This window comes from Hemicordylus capensis, chromosome 4 (assembly GCF_027244095.1).
Source record: "Hemicordylus capensis ecotype Gifberg chromosome 4, rHemCap1.1.pri, whole genome shotgun sequence".
NCBI classification, from domain to species: domain Eukaryota; kingdom Metazoa; phylum Chordata; class Lepidosauria; order Squamata; family Cordylidae; genus Hemicordylus; species Hemicordylus capensis.
In genome coordinates this window covers 205840524-205858494 of record NC_069660.1, presented here as the reverse complement: position 1 = coordinate 205858494, position 17971 = coordinate 205840524, and the positions used below count along the sequence as shown (strand labels likewise).

Below are 17971 nucleotides of genomic sequence, written 5' to 3'. Positions count from 1 at the left end.
CGGTTGTTGCCCGGGTCAACAAGAACCGCACCAGGTGCTATAGTCCCTGGACATCTGGTGGCAAGTGGGCAACAGGACTCAGGATCTTCAGTTGAGCAACCAGGGCTGGAGACTGCAAGGTTACTGGAATAAACATCGCTTAACCGGGGGAAAAATATGAAAAATGCCAACAAGGAAATAATGATCTGCTATTACAAGTCTAGTCCAACTAGAAGAGGTTATTTTAAAAGAATGTACCAAATTTGGAAAGAGAAGCATCCAGATACAGAAATAACATAACAAAGGGTAGCAGACCAGAGAAGATTCATAATAAGAAATAAAGTATTCACACGAGTTGAGCTGGAAGAACTGCAAAGAGCAACACAGGCTCAAGATATGGAAGAAGAATTACCACCAATTGAAGAAGTTGCTCAGGCGCAGGTGGAGGAGGTGTTGGAAATAGAGGATGCCACTGTTGCTGAACTGTTTCAAAATCAAAACCTGGCAACCTCCCCTTTGCCTTCACCTCAAAACCCAAATGCCGTTTAACAGAAAAACAACAAGAACTAAAGCAAAAAATAACTGAGCACATGAACCAAACAACTACCAGGGTTTGACTTCCAGCTCTAAAAACAGTTGCCAAAAAACAACTTGCTCAGGTATTTAAAGATATCAATGCTGCACTTGCAGAAATAACAACCAATAATTTGCAAGAAACAAACCAAAGAATGTATATTGCAGCAACAATAACAACACAAGAGTTCGGATATAAGATCAGTGGACCTGTAAAAAAAGAAAGCAGTACATCACCTAAATGGAAGATTAGGTTAGAAAATAAAATCTCCAAGCTTAGATCAGATGCTAGTAAATTGAAAGATATGAAAGACAAGACGCTGACGAATGAAAACACCAAACAGTATCTGATCCAAAAATACCACCTAGATTCAAGGAAAATTAGGGAAGTCCTGGAAATAATAAAGCAGCAAATAACAGCAGCAAATAACAGCAGTGTCAATGTCAAAGAGGATGAGCAGATATGAAGCCAGAACTACACAACACAGGCAGAATCTCCAGTTCCAGTCAAATCAGAGACGTTTCTACCAAAGCATAGAAGGAGAAACTGCAAGAAACGTAGAAACACCAAATAAAGAAGAAACAGTGCAATTCTGGGGGAAATTATGAGACAATCCAATAGATTATAATAAAAAAGCAGGCTGGATGATAGAGGTCAAAAAATGTAACCAACAAATGCAAGATCTAATAACAACACCAGAATTAATAAGTGAAAAAGCAAAGAAAATTAAAAATTGGACTGCTCCAGGCGACGATGAACTGCATGGCTTTTGGCTTAAACACCTAACAAGCCTTCATAAACAACTATCAAAACAGTTCAATCACATTTTGCAAGGAGGTGATATTGGACAATGGCTAACAACTGGGAAAACTCATCTCATCATGAAAGACCCAGCAAAAGGTGCAGTTCCAAGTAATTATAGACCGATAACCTGCCTGCCAAACATGTTCAAATTATTAACTGAAATAATAGCAGATGAAGTCATGCAACACTTATTAACTAACAAACAGCTTGCAGTTGAACAGAAAGGAAATTGCCCAAACACCAAAGGCACAAAAGACCAGCTGCTGACTGACAAAATGATTTTAGAAAATTGCAAGAAAAGAAAAACCAATCTAAGTGTTGCATGGATTGACTACAAGAAAGCCTTTGATTCATTGCCTCACACATGGATACTAAAATGTTTTGAAACAACTGGTGTCAGCAAAAAGATTCAGATATTTATAAAAAAAGCAATGAGCATGTGGAGTACACAGTTAACAATCAATGGCGAGACACTTGGACAGGTTAGCATTAGAAGAGGCATTTTCCAAGGGGACTCACTATCCCCTCTGTTGTTTGTAATCGCCATGACCCCACTTTCACAAATACTAAACAAAACAGGCCTCGGATACCAAACATCTAAAACATCAAGTCAAATCCACCATTTGTTGTACATGGACAATCTGAAGTTGTATGGAAAGTCCCAGTCAGAAATTGAATCACTGCTAAACACTGTCCGTATATTCAGTAGCGATATAGCAATGGAGTTTGGACTAGACAAGTGTGCTGCATTAATAATGAACAGAGGAAAAATAAGAAAAACAGAAGAAATAGAACTGCCCAATGGAAGCAAGATCAAGAACCTGGAAGAGAAAGAACATTACAAATACGTGGGCATTCTCCAGGCTGATAACATTGCACACACTGAAGTTAAAAGAAAAATTGCAAGTGAATACATCAGGAGAGTTAGAAAAATCCTCAAGTCCAAACTCAATGGCAGGAACACCATACAAGTCATAAACACCTGGGCTATACCTGTTATCAGATATACTGCAGGAATAATAGACTGGACCCAGGCAGAGCTAGAGACACTAGATCGTAAGACCAGGAAAATCATGACCATCAATCATGCTCTGCACCCCCACAGTGATGTAGATAGGCTATACCTCCCTCGCAGCTCAGGTGGAAGAGGAATGCTGCAAGTCCATCAAACAGTAGAGGAGGAGAAAAGAGGCCTTGAAGAATATATCAAGGACAGTGAAGAAGATGCACTTCAAATGGTCAAGAACGAGAAACTATTCAACACCAATGAAACCAAGCAGGCCTACAAGAAAGAAGAAGTCAAGAACCGAGCAGAAAAATGGAAAAAGAAGCCCCTGCATGGTCAATATTTGCACAATATAAGTGGAAAATCAGACATCACCAAGACCTGGCAATGGCTTAAGAATGGCAACTTGAAGAAAGAAACTGAGGGTTTAATACTGGCTGCACAAGAACAGGCACTAAGAACAAATGCAATAAGAGCAAAAGTCGAAAAATCCACCACAAACAGCAAGTGCCGCCTTTGTAAAGAAGCAGATGAAACAGTGGACCACCTAATCAGCTGTTGTAAAAAGATTGCACAGACTGACTACAAACAAAGGCATGACAAGGTAGCAGGGATGATACACTGGAACATCTGCAAAAAATACAAGCTACCTGTAGCCAAAAATTGGTGGGACCATAAAATTGAAAAAGTTGAAGAAAATGATGATGTAAAAATATTATGGGACTTCCGACTACAAACAGACAAACATCTGCCACACAATACACCAGATATAACTGTAGTCGAGAAGAAAGAAAAACAAGTTAAAATAATCGACATAGCAATACCAGGGGATAGCAGAATAGAAGAAAAAGAAATAGAAAAAAATCACAAAATACAAAGATCTACAAATTGAAATGGAAAGGCTGTGGCAGAAAAAGACCAAAATAATCCCAGTGGTAATTGGCACCCTGGGTGCAGTTCCAAAAGACCTTGAAGAGCACCTCAACACCATAGGGGCCACAGAAATCACCATCAGCCAGTTACAAAAAGCAACTTTACTGGGAACAGCCTATATTCTGTGACGATATCTATAACAACAGCAACAACATTGACAATAAAATTCAGCCATCTCAGGTCCTTGGGAAGGACTCGATGTCTGGATAAAACAAACCAGTCAATAACACCTGTCTGACTGTGTAAACAAGAAATAACAATAATAATAATAATATATTTTGCATTCATACTAATAACAATTATTTGCTTTTTTCAATAAGTGCCATTTATTTAGTTCTTTCAAGTTATAATAAAAATAGGATTTTCAAACCTGTTTTAAGTTTCCATAGCCAACTCAATCCAAGGCAGCTCTGGGTCCAGAAATTGCCTTTTGTATGCTAATGCTTTCAACTAGATAGGGAAGTGTACATCTATACTGGATGTGGATGAGAATCCCATTTGCACAATACAGTGTGGGTAGGGTGTAGTTACTATCAGTGCAGCAGTGCAGATGAGAACATATGCAATCCACCATTGCCTTGGGTATATGATTACATGCAATTTACATGTGAGATTGAGGCCTTCTTGATTCACCTTAGATTGTGAATACTCTTTTTAATATTGAAAGGAAAGAAAAAGGCTATAATTCCAGTTTCCATCTCAAAATCAAAACAAAAAGAATTTGCATGTACCATTTGGTCAGTTTGGATGCAGCCATTAAAAGACCTACAACTGCCACAATCCACTATGCCAGGTGAGGTCCTAAGGAGCTGCAGCAAGAGGCAAGAGGTCAAATGACTGGCTACAGACTCTGGCTTCAGAAGGTTGGAGAAGGAAGGGGGATGGGGAAAGGGCAGTGCGGGGTGGGGAAGGGTCAGACAAAACGTTGAAGACATGTTGGGTCCAATCCAATCCAACTCTGGCCCAATAGTTTTAGGGAGCCATGCTGGCTTTCTCAACTATTTCTCTGTTGGGTCGGAACTGACATTTTCCATCAGCACAGGCCTACTGCCTTGATATCATGAATGAAGGCTGGTATATAAATTTGTTACACCAATGTCAGTAATTAGAACAAAAATGCATCACATTATCTTCTGTCTTATCTGTGTTCTGATTCTTTTTTAACCTACTATTGTTGCATTTTAAAAGGCTCAAAATAATGGACAAAAGAAAAGTAATAAATCAAACGTACCTTTCTTCTTTTATTATTTAAAGTGTATTCCCCTTTTACCAGTAGAGTTCCGAGCTGGCTCAGTTCGAGTTCTGAACCCATCGAGCTGAGCCAGCTCAACGCTGAGCCCGGCTCAACCCAAGCCAGTTTGAACACCCCTAGCCCTGGCCACTCTTCTTGAGAGGAATAATAAAAACAATGGTGTGAGGACTCAGTTGAAACAGGAATAGCTTCTTTATTGTTTTAACTCTGCTTGAGCTACAGAAGGTCTCCAGAACACACAAACACACACACACACTGCTTGCTTAACACTCTCATTCCTTATAAGGCCTTTGGCCCCTTATAAGAATGAAAACAAAACCACTTTAAACAATTCCTAATAGAAATGATGAGTACACAGTCAGTCACCTCAAACAGCACTTGACTCTCAAACAGGTGCTGTTTCTAGCTATGCACTGCTCAGTCTCTGTAAGGTGTGGGCTTTTGGATAATGTGGCCACTAGAGGTTGTCTGCTTACCAAGTGAAGATGAGGAACAAGCTTCACCAGATGGTGGCTGGGTTTGGTCATTATTTGACAGTGCCACTTCAGTCCCAGTTAGGTGATCCGATGGCACCTCCAGTTCTCCCAATGACATTGCTTCTGAAGGATCCAGAGATGTTGTAATGCAGTATGGCACTGAATCTACACTTTATAGATGTCTCCTATTTTTTCCAGCTTTGCCATTGCTGGTTTTGACAATATAAGACCATTGTGTCTGATATTGCTCTTGAATAGTTGCTGGTTCTGACCAGCCCTTCTGATTGTCCAGCGTAATTCTCATCTGGGAAACAGGCTAAAGTCTGGTAAATCCCTATCAAAATGGAATTTATACGCCGTTTTTGAATGCTTTTTATCTGCTGCACAGACCGCCTCCATATCAGGCCTCTGAGGGAGCAAGGACATTTTCAAAGTTGGAACAGGTGTCCGTAGCTGTCCACACATGATCAGCTGTGCTGGACTATACTTGTTGGCATTAACGGGAGTTGCTCTGTGGCTCAAGGCCATAAATGGGTCATCCTGAGCCAAAATCTGCTTTGCAGTTTGGACTGCTCTTCCTGCTTTCCCATTGGTTTGTGGAACGTGGAGACTGGCTGTGATGTGACAGAAGTTGTATTTTTCTCTAAAATGAGCAAACTCTTGCCCAGTAAATTGTGGGGCATTATCTGTTACAAGTTCATCAGGACACCCCCATCTGTCCATTATATTATTTAAACAACAGATGGTAGTGGATCTTGTAAGATCAGGCAAATGTGTAATTTCTAGGTACCTAGAGAAATAGTCTATAACAACAAGATATCTTGTTTGTTGTATTTCAAAGATATCTGCTCTAATCCTTTTCCAAGGTCCATGTGGCAATGGAGAAACAAGGAGTGGTTCTTTCCTTTGGGAGGGCTTGTGCTATTGGCAAAACTCACAACTTGCCACCCAGTATTGGCCACCCAACTGACAGCCATGCACGTTCTCTACATTTACTGATGCCCTGGTGGCCGTCGTGAAGTTTTCTCAGAATCTCAGTTTGACTGGAATGACAATTCTGTCACCATAAAGAACTAGTCCATTTGACTCTGTAAAAGCGTTCCCCCCCCCCCCAATTTGCAAAGAAAGGGTTGAGTGCAAATTGGTATGCAGTTTATGCGCAATGGCCAACCATTTTGCACAAACTTCAATACTGCCTGTAAATCTGGATCCACAGCAGTTAAACAGTGTAAGTGCTGCAATAACATGTCTGAAACAAGCTATGCAGTTGGTAGCGTCACTTCATAGGTCTCAACTTCCTCTATCAGTTAGACTGATCCAGGATCCGTAATTCAGAGTGGCTGTCTTGACAAAGTATCTGCACCTACAATTGTCTTGCCTTACTTTACTCAGCACAAGGGTTATAGCGCATCATTCTGAGGAGAAGTCTCTGACATTGGATTGGCACCCAATCCAAATCCTTGCAATTTATCAGTGGCACCAAAGGTTTGTGGTCTGTATAGAGCTTAAAGGATTCCAGCCCAAAGAGATTCTTTGAGAACCTATCACATGCCCAAACTGATGCCAGGCACCTTTCTCAATTTGAGCATATCGGGTTTCTGCATCTGTGAACGTCCTGGAGCAGTAGGCCACTGGTTTCAACTCTCCATCGTGATCTTGCAGTAACAATCCTCCTAACCCATAGCTTCTAGCATCAGCACAGACGATAGTGTGATGACTCACATCACAGAATGCTAGCACTGGGGACTCTGTTAAAAGCTGTTTTACTCTTGTGAAGGCTTTTTTTTTTTTTTGCCCCCAATACCGAGCAGTGTTTGCCTTTAACACATCATTTAAGGGGTATAGCACCTCTGCTAACTTCAGTAAGAATCTTCCTAGGTTCTGTATCATGCCAAGGAATCTTTGCAACTCAGCTACAGACTCTGGAGGTTTAATCCCAGAAATAGCTTCCACCTTCTTGGGATCTGGGATGACTCTATATTAATCTATGTGGTTTCCCAGATAGGTGAAGTCTGTCTGGTTCTTTCATTTGACTTTAATCCAGCAGCTTTTATAGTCTCCAAGATTTTAGCCAGTCTCTCAACATGCTCTATCTTCATAACCCCATAAAAATTAATGTCATCCATGAACACAGAAAACCCCTTCAGGTTTTGCAGAAACTCTGATGATATGATCCTTTCCCTGACATCTGTGGCATACTGCAGTCTTTGCTGGACATTCTGCTTTCTGTACATGTGCTTTACCCCAGTGTGTGCAATTGGGAGCTTCCCTCTCTCTTGGGGCAAATTGATTTTGTCTTTGGGAATAGCTTGCCCGGGCTGGCTGTTTCTCTTTCTTCCCCTCACACGAGTGTTTTGTTCTCCGGGGCTGCTTAGCAATTTCCTGAAGCCCCAATAAAGCTCCCTGATCAGTGTTACCTCTAAGGCGTGTGCACGTGTGCACACTCACAAGTGTTTTGATGTCCACTCAGTAAATTTTAGATCCTGCTCAGGTTGAATCAGGAAGGCCCCACTCTGAATGCATGTGCGCACAAACTGTCTTGATACTGCTGCCCAGAACAAAACTCATTCCGCACACAGATGAAAAAAATTAGAGTGAACACTGTCCCTGCTCCTGAATCTGGCCCTTGACCAGTTCTGAATGCCTTATAATCTGCACTGCCCCATCTAGGGTTAGGTTGCTTTCCATGAACAATTTCTGAGATAAGTCTTTATCCACAGTGTCACAACCAGTCTATCCCTAATAGTTTCATTTTTGCTGTTCCCAAACTTACAGTTGTGGAATCCAGAGGAAAGAGTTATGGTATGCAAGAACAAGACAGTGGAGTTGAAATCAGTTGCAGGGCAGTGACAGCAGGAGAGAGGGCATGCCCTCAGCTGCTGCCTGTGGGTTTCCGAGAGGCATCTGATGAGCTACTGTATGAAACAGGATGCTGGACTAGATGGGCCTTGGGCTTGATTCAGCAGGGCTGCTCTTATGTTCAGGAATATTAAGAGTTTAATGAGACAGATATTATTTACAGAGAGGCAAGGGCCGTCTGACTTCAGTGCTCTTGCTGCTGGCTGTTTGTTAGCCCCCTCTCTACTCCAGGCCTAGAATAAAAGCAACTAAAGCACCATTCAAACTGGCCTGGATCAAGGAATAGATTAACCAAAAACACAACAGGCATCAGCATTTTTTCTTGGGGCCCTCTTTTGTAGGCCTCAGCTGATTCCCCAGGCCTCTGAGTCCTCCGATGGAAGCAGGCCCTCTCTAAGGTTCCTCTTAGGCACAAAATATTCATCAAATTTCCCTGGGACTATGAGATACATATCCCTATCAAGTAACCGTGTGAGGACTCAGTTGAAAAAGGAACAACTGCTTTATTGTTTTAACTCTGCTTGAGCTGCAGAAGGTCTCAACAGATATCCACATGCACACTGCTTGCTTAATACTCACACTCCTTATAAAGCTTTTGGCCCCGCCCCTTGGTAGGATCACATTTCACTACAGCCACTATCTATGAAAGTAACTCAACACATTTATTGATTTATGTCCAAATGCTTCAAATTCATTTAAGCAAGACTCCTTAAATACTAATTATATTGTGAGGGAAAGACTGCTTCATCAGATGCATGACAGACAGACAAGGCAGGATGTTCAGATATAGAACTTTCATGGACATTTGACCATGAAAGCGTCTTGAATATGCCACAAGACTTCATTTGTTTACTGCAATCGACTGCTCAGCTATGCTCTGAACACTGATATTCTCTCTCTCTCTCTCACACACACACACACACATATGTAGAAGCAAAGTGGGAAGCAAACAGGAAGGGAATATCCTGGTAGCTGAAATACAATACAGCCAATGCAGCCAAACTCAAAAACTACAGTGGTGAACCAAGGTTCTACTAGCACAACTCAGGTGCACTATCTGCATATTAGATTGTGGACAATCTGCATATTAAAAAGCATGGACCACACAGGTGACAATTATCTTGCAAAACGACATAACTACAGTGGGAAAAATATTTTGAAATGTGCTTGAGCAGCTAAAAAGATTAGTTTGAATAGTATCAAGTTAGCAAAGTTAGATGGTGCTTTTCGTATCTGGTAAATTCTGTCCCTTGCCTTGAAGGTGCTTGACTATGTCTGTGTGGGGAGGGTAGAAATGGATTGGGCCAAAACAAGCCTATCCCTTGAGAAGTGTGGGTGAGAGAAGTCACACCTGAAAGTATATGGGACTTCTTGAGTTAAAAGGGGATGTATTGGTTTGTATGCAATGCGCAAGTGTGGAATGTACTGTTATCTCAATATAAAAGAGACGTAGAAACTGCTAGAGGGCGCGGCCACATCCAGTCAGCTTTGATTTAATCGCAACACTTTAATAAAGCTCTGCTTAAAAGTGTGAAACTGGTGCCTGGTGTAAAATTACCTAACGAAGGAAACGATCACAAGGAAAATCCCTGGCTTCCAACACTACCCTTAGCCTTCAGTTAAATCCAAGAGATACAGTATCAAATTTGCTAATTCAGCAGCATAAAGAGCCTCCACCCTCTAACCTTTCTCTGCTTAATTATGATGACCTTAAGGTCACAGGCAGCAAGTCTTGAGAGACTAATGTTCCTCCACTGATTTCTGTAAGATGGCATTTTAAAAATCCTCTTACATGCCCTGTTTGACCTGTAAAGCGTCAGGGGCACTGCTGGCATTAACATGCAGGCGGGTAACAATGATAGGGCAAGGGGAGACAGTTGTCTGGGGGCCCCACTGCCTGGAGGGCCCCCCCCAGAGGCACCTCACGTGACTCCCCATTGCCCCCTGCCCAGCCCCAAGGCCCCTCAGCCACTTGCCCTGTTCGCCGTCTCTCCTGCTTGTTCTCCTGGCCAGCAATGGAGGCAGCAGACAAGCTGCAAAGAGCTCCTTTTCTCCCGCCTCTCAGCTGATCGGCGGGTGGGCGGGGCTTCCACGGAGGCCTCCGTGTAGGCCGCAGTGAAGCCTGAACTCGAGTAGGGCCCAAGCAAGCCAGGAAGGAGGAGGCAGCCAGAGTGTTCTCTGCAGCAGAAGACCCCTTGCTGCACTGCTTAACCCAGACCAGCATTTGCCAGGTAGAGTGTGAACTCCTTTTTGTGGTTACTTTTCCCGCCCCCCCCCCCCATATATAGGGATCTGCTTGCCATAGGGCTTGGATATGGGGGGGGGGAGGGACCGAGAAGTCTCTGAATATTTATTTTGAAACAGCTTGGAAAATTTGCTGACTTAAAAAAAACTATCTAAAAAGTCCTATAAGTGGCTTGTTTCATGGCAGAAAATTGCAAAAACTTCTGGAACAGTATTTTATTAATTTTATTTATTCATTCATTTATTTATAAATGCACTTATGTTCAAGTTGTTTTGCAACCCAGAAGGTCTGAGTGAGAACTGTGAAGCATGTGTGGTGCTTTTATTTTATTTTTCTTGTGTGTGAACTGCTCCCCAATAACTTGCAGGGACTTCAGGGTCAATCTGGCCGACATGTGAATGCAGCACCTCCATTCCAGAGGAGATGTGTCTTGACTTAAAGGGCTTTAAAAGCCTCCTGTGAAAAACCTCCTGCAATCAAACTTGACTGAATTTGTTCAGAATTCTGAGAAAACAAACATAGGTTCACCCTGCATGGTTGAAAGTCTCCTTTGCTAATCTGCAGCGAGGGGCCCATTTTAATAATTCATCTTTCTAGTGTGTTCTAGGCATTAAAAGTAATACAAATGTATAGTACTCAATGTATAGCACTATATATTGTGACGTGTGTGTGTGTATTCAGTGAAATGTATTTGCAGGCAGCATACTTATTTTGGAATATCAGACTTAAATCCTTGGGGGCCTGGGGTGTGCGGAGGCCCTGGACTTTGGGGGGGGGCATTTTAAAATCTTGTCTCTGGGCCCACTCCAACCTTGCTACGCCCCTGGGTGAATGGGTCCTTGATAAAACATGTCTGGTGCTTCTGAGTGGAATAATAAACACATTTTTTCCTTCCTTTGGGACATGTTTTTAAATTAGTGGTTTAAAAACTTACCTGAAGAAAATAATCCGTAATCATAAGAACATAACCTAAGAGCAGCCCTGCTGGATCAGGCACAAGACCCATCTAGTCCAGCATCCTGTTTCACACAGTGGCCCACCAGATGCCTCTGGGGAGCCCACAGGCAAGAGGTATGTGCATGCCCTCTTTCCTGCTGTTGCTCCTCTGCAACTGGTATTGAGAGGCATCATGCCTCTGTGGCTGGAAGCAGCCCACAGCCACCAGACTAGTAGACATTGATAGACCTGTCCTCCATGAATCTGTCTAAACTCCTTTTAAAGCCATCCAAGCTGGTGGCCATCACTGCATCCCATGGCAAGGAATTCCATTGAATTATGAGCTGTGTGAAAAAGTACTTCTGCTTGTTGGTCCTAAATTTCCCAACCTTCAGTTTGTTTGTTTGTTTGTTTATTAAATTTATACCCCGCCCAAACTCATGTCTCTGGGCGGCTAACAACAATTAAAACACATATAAAAATTAAAACAGTTAAACATATAACACATATAAAACTTAAAACAATACAGTCATTTAAAAACCATAAAATTAACAGTACTTTTAATTAAAAACCTGAGAAGGCTTGGGTAAAAAAATGGGTTTTCAAATGTTTTTTAAAAATAGCCAGAGATGGGGAGGATCGCAACTCATCAGGGAGCGCATTCCAAAATCTCAGGGCAGCAGCCGAGAAGGCCAGTCTCTGTGTGACCACCAAACGAGTTGGCGCTAACTGGAGATGGACCTCCTCAGATGACCTCAATGGGTGGTGGGGTTCGTAGCGAAGAAGACGCTCTCTTAAATACCCAGGACCTAAGCCGTTTAGGGCTTTATAAGTTATAACTAGCACTTTGTATTTTGCCCAGAATCCTATCGGCAGCCAGTGTAACTCCATCAGCAAAGGAGTAATATGGTCTCTCCGAGATGACCCAGAGACCAACCTGGCTGCTGCATTCTGAACCAACTGAAGTTTCTGGACTATGTACAAAGGCAGCCCCACGTAGAGCGCATTACAGAAGTCCAGTCTGGAGGTTACCAACAAATGTACCACTGTTTTGAGGTCACTGATCTCGAGAAACGGATGCAGCTGGCGTATCAGCTGATAGAGAGCACCCTTGGCTGCCGCCTCAACCTGAGAAACCAAGGACAGGTGTGGATCCAGGAGTACTCCCAGACTGCGGACCTGTTCCTTTTGGGGAAGTGTGACCCCATCTAGAACAGCTAGATCAAAATCATCTCTGGAGTTCTGACCCCGCACAATAAGTACCTCTGTCTTATCTGGATTCAGCTTCAGTTTATTCTCCCTCATCCAGCCCATTACTGCTTCCAGGCAGGCATGTAGGGAGGATATGCCATCACCTGAAGAATTTGACATGGAGAAGTAGATCTGGGTGTCATCAGCGTACTGGTAACACCCAGCTCCAAATCCCCTGATGATCTCTCCCAGGGGTTTCATGTAGATGTTAAAAAGCATTGGAGAGAGTATGGAGCTTCGAGGGACACCATACTTAAGCTCAGATTTTGAAGAGCAACAATCTCCAATCGACACCATCTGGAACCTGTCCGAGAGGTAGGAGCGGAACCACTGTAAAACAGTGCCTCCCACCCCCAACCCCCTCAGACGCTCCAGAAGGATACTATGGGCGATAGTACTGAAAGCCACCAAGAGGTCCAAAAGGACCAACAGAGTCACACTTCCTCTGTCAATTCCCAACTGGAGATCATCCATCAGGCCGACCAAGGCAGTCTCCACCCCATAGCCCGCCCGAAAGCCAGTTTGAAATGGGTCTAGATAGTTTCATGGGTTATCCCTGGTCCTAGTGTTGTGTGAGAGGGAGAAAAATATCTCTCTGTCTACCCTCTCCACTCCATGCATAATTTTATACACTTCGATCATGTCTCCCCTTAGCCACCTCTTTTCCAAGGTCAAGAGCCCCAGATGCTGTAGCCTAGCCTCATAAGGAAGGTGCTGCAGGCCCCTGATCATTTTGGTTGCCCTCTTCTGCACCTTTTCCAGTTCTGCTATATCCTTCTTAAGATACGGTGACCAAAGCTGTAGGCAGTACTCCAGATGTGGCCACACCGAAGATTTGTATAAGGGCATTATAATATTAGCATTTTTATTTTCAATCTCCCTCCTAATGACTCCTAGCACGAAATTAGCTTTTTTCACAGCTGCCGTGCACTGAGACAACACTTTCAATGAGCTGTCCACCATGGCCCCAAGATCTCCCTCTTGGTCAGTCACCAATAGCTCAGATCCCATCAGCGTATATGTGAAGCTGATGTTTTTTGCCCCCATGTGCATCACTTTACACTTGCTTACATTGAACTGCATTTGCCATTTTGTCACCCAGTCCCCCAGTTTGGAGGGATCTTTTTGGAGTTCCTCACAATCTGCTGTGGATTTCACTACCCTAAATAGTTTAGTGTCATCTGCAAATTTGGCCACTTTGCTGGTCACCCCAACTTCTAGATCGTTTATGAACAAGTTAAAGAGCACGGGTCCCAGTACCAATCCCTGGGGGACCCCTCTTCCTACCTACCTCATTGTGATAACTGTCCATTTATTCCTAGTCTCTGTTTCTTCTCCTTCAACCAATTACCAATCCACACATGAACTGTCCCCTTATTCCATGACTGCTAAGTTTACTCAAGAGCCTTTGGTGGAGAACTTGATCAAAAGCTTTTTGGAAGTCCAAGTATACTATGTCAACCAGATCACCTTTATCCACATGACACTCTCAAAGAACTCCAAAAGGTTAGTGAGGCAAGACTTGCCCTTGCAGAAGCAATGCTGGTTCTCCTTCAGCAAGGCCTATATGCTTAACAATGTTGTCCTTAAGTATGCTTTCCATCAATTTACCCGGTACCGAAGTTAAGCTAACTGGCCTGTAATTTCCTGGATCCCCCCTGGATCCCTTCTTGAAAACTGGAATCACATTGGCTACTTTCCAGTCCTCTGGTACAGAGCCTGATTGTAGGGAAACTTATATATTTTTGCTAGGAGACTGACAATTTCACATTTGAGTTCCTTCAGAACTCTTGGGTGGATGCCATCTGGCCTTGGCGATTTGCTAATTTTTAGCTTTTCAAGACAGTTTAGAATTCCTTTGTCACCTCAAATTCACCAAGTTCCTCAGCCGCTAAACCTGAAACACTCAATTCTGGAGAGGGTATATGGTCAATATCCTCCGCCATGAAGACAGATGCAAAGAACTCATTCAGCTTCTCTGCAATCTCCTTATCCTCCTTAATAATCCCTTTCACACTCTCATCATCTAAGAGTCCAACCGCCTCCCTGGAAGGATCTCTACTTCTGATATATTTAAAGAAGTTTTTGTCATTCCCCTTGACACTTCTAGCTATATGCTCCTCCAACTCTGTCTTTGCATCCCTTATTGCATCCTTGCATTTCTTTTGCCAGAGTTTATGCTCCTTCCTATTCTCTTCATTTGGGCAGGACTTCCATTTTCTAAAGGAAGTCTTCTTCCCTTTTATAGCTTCCCTGACTCTACTTGTTAGCCACACTGGCATCCTCCTGAACATGGTAGTACCTTTCCTCCTTCTTGGTATACATTCCAACTGTGCTTCTAGTACTGTGGTTTTAAATAAGTTCCATGCTTTCTGGAGTGATTTGACCCTCCTGACTTTCCCTTTCAACTTCTTTCTTACCAGACCCCTCATTTTTGAGAAGTTTCCTCTTCTGAAATCCAGCACATCTGTGTGGGACTTCTTTGACAATTCTCCACTCGCATATAAGCTGAATTGGATCACACTATGGTCACTGCTACCCAATGTTTCTGCAACTCTGACATCTTGCACCAGGTCCTGGGCACCACACAGGATTAAATCAAAATTCACCATTTCTCTGGTTGGTTCTGTGACTAGCTGTTCTAAGGCACAGTCATATAGCACATCTAGAAATTTGGACTATTTGAGTCTGAATGTGAATTTACTCAGTCTATGTGTGAGTAGTTGGAGTCACCCATTATTACTGCCCTGTCTCTCTTTGACGCCTCCAACTCCAGGTCACTCTCAGTGCTTTGATCCGGAGGGTGATAGCACATCCCTAGTAACACATTTCTTTTCAGTCCTCGTAATGATACCCATAATGATTCTGCGGAAGACTCTGGTCCACCTAGGTTTTCTAGCTTATTGGAATCTATCCCTTCTTTGCTATACAGTGCCACTCCTCCCACAACCCTCCCCTCCTTGTCCCTTCTATAGAGTTTATATTCAGGAATAATTGTGCCCCACTGGTTCTCACAATTCCACCAGGTTTCTGTTACACCCACTATATCTCTGTTTTCATTAGTAACCAAGTACTCTAGCTCATGCATCTTGATGCGGAGGTTTCTGGCATTGGTATACAGACACCTATATGCCGGGTCTCTCACCTGGTGTTGGTGTGTGCTATCCCCCTTCCCATCATTTGACCTATTTGGCAAGCTGTCCTGTGTTTCCTTCTGCTCGACTCCTGGCTCTACTCTGTCCCTTCTGGTTTATCTGAAACATGTTCACCCTCACACCTTAGGGGATTTTGCCGGCTGAAGCAGATACCACCATCATAACTCAGCATGTCCAGATGTTGCATGGAGTACAATATTATTTCTTTTTATTTATTATTTTTAATTGTTTCTGTGCTTCCTTTTTCCCCAGAAGCAATAGGGATGTGCCCAAATGGGCCCGAGCAGCCACAGGCGTGGCGGGGAGCAGTTCCCTTAAGAAGCAGGTAAGCAGCTCCTTACTTGCTCTGCTGTAGCCCCACCACTTCTCTGGGGTACATTGCTGGCTACAGAAACCTTGCACTCTCACTGAGAATGGATTACCTATGCCAAGAACTGTCATTCCATGCAGTGAGGTGATGCAAGTGGCAAATCACTAGGGCACCATCAGGACAACAAGATGCCCTATGCCATCTCACCTACCTTTGTGTACTGCCCTCTGCCACTCAAGAAGCTGTTTGTCAAGCAGCACAGTTACTACTACTGTTCCTCCTAATCTTTGCTGCTGCATCTTCCCTTTTTGGCCATTGGCCTTAAAACAAGAAGAAGGAGGAACCAGAAGAGGAAATTAGAGGAAAGTTCTTCCTCAATGTCCTTCCTTATTGGCTTCTTCCCCTTCTCATTCTTAGGCCAGCATCCATTGATGGGGGAGGCAGAGGAGGGCATACCTGCTGTATGTTGTGCTGTGGTGGCTACTTTCACCACATGGGTGAAAGTGGAGGCAGCAGTGGTGAGTGTATGCTCACACTCAGAACCAAGTGATGGTGCCTACTGCCACTGCCGGTTGAAAGAGGGGGCAGCATTTGACTCCCTTCCTTGGGTGCAAGATGGTCTTGGGCCACCAGTGGTCTGTGCATAGAAAGAGGTTTCCATGTACAAATTACCAATTTGAAGCTGCCCCATGCACATACATGGTGGGATGCTCCAAGAAGGAAAATGCTCAAATTCAGCACATGCTGAGTAACTGTGATGACACTGCATGGCATATTCACTGTTGGGCAGATAAATGGCATTGTCAGCTCTGACATTCCTAACCACACTTACTAGGGAGCAAGCCCTATTGAACACAGTGGGCCTTATTGCCAAGTAAAACTGCATAGGGTTGAGCTGTCGAATCCCTTTAAGGACAAACAAGGTCTCATTCCTACATACAAAATATTCCTCATACCAGATTGCCAACCTCTTTCTTTTTCCTTCCCTTATGTGATCTGATTTTTTTGTTGTACAAAACAGAGGCCAAACCCAAACGTCTGAGTCAACAGAATGTTCACACACCCCATGTTTATTTGGGCTCAGAATTAGCCAAGACAAGTTTCACACATCCTTAACTAGCCAATCTTCTTTATGATGTTTTTCTATGGTCATTAAGACTTTTACTGTTAACCAGCTGTCTTCCCACCCTCCTTGACAAGTGAGAAGAAAGCTCCTCAGGGCATACGCCCAGGTGTATTTATAGAAAAATCCTAAGCTATTTATGTTAATTATAAATTATTCACTTACCTAACAGAAAAAGTCCCATGTCAACCTAATACACTGCTGAGCAAGAAATACTGATAGGTAACAATTACAATGAAAATACTGTTTCACTTACTGTGAAGGCGAAACATGATGAGTGTGTTTTGTGAATATTTTCTTCAGTCTTTGCAAAAGGGTGTGAAACTCTTTGCAAGAAAGTGGGAAGGGATCATGACTCCATTGCTGAGGCTCTGGACTCAATGATGAGGACACTGCATTATGGGTGCAGAAATAAAGCAGTGGCACCATGGCTACTGAAAAGTGCTCCAAGCCACTGCCACTGTTAAGGTATGCCCCCCACAAGGGTTGGGGGTAAATGTACCTGGGAATGGGACAACTCTCTGTGGCCAACTCTCTGAGGCCAACTCACTGTGGGATACCTCAACACGGCTGACTCACTGCAGGGACAACTCAATGCGAATCTCCGACAAACACTTCAAAGCAACTCTCTGCTCTCAAACAAACTCTGCTCTCAAACAAACAGCCCACCCCTTCAAGCAAACAGCCAATTATGACACTGTAAGTGTTCATAAACAGCCCTCCAAATTTGGAAAACCCACACCAATTACAAGGAGAGCCAAACACTAGCATGGAATTCCACAGTGCAATAAAATGCAATTGCTATGCAAGCTCTGGAAATGTCTAAATTCACAATGTTTGCTTGAAGTTATAACTGTTTTTACGCAAATGATTTGTATGCAAACTCTATGATAATGGGGGGTGGGGTTATATTCATGCAGTTACATGGGCCTATAAGTGGTGGTGGTTTGTTTAATGTGGCAACTTATTGATTACTAGTAAAATGCTAATCTAGTCCCTGGCCTCATTCAAGAGGGCCGTACAAATGTTGACCTTTCATTAGGCTTTTAATTTACTTTGTTTTTAGTC

The 17971-nt window shown here is 43.2% G+C and overlaps 1 long non-coding RNA gene across 1 annotated transcript in view; it reads left to right on the top strand.

Moving 5' to 3' along the window:
• The first annotated feature begins 10021 nt into the window (after nucleotides 1-10021).
• LOC128325415 (uncharacterized) overlaps nucleotides 10022-17971 on the top strand; it is a 60091-nt gene continuing 52141 nt past the window's right edge. The window contains exon 1 of the long non-coding RNA XR_008307437.1: nucleotides 10022-10114. This is a non-coding gene — a long non-coding RNA (uncharacterized LOC128325415). The remainder of the gene's footprint in view (nucleotides 10115-17971) is intronic.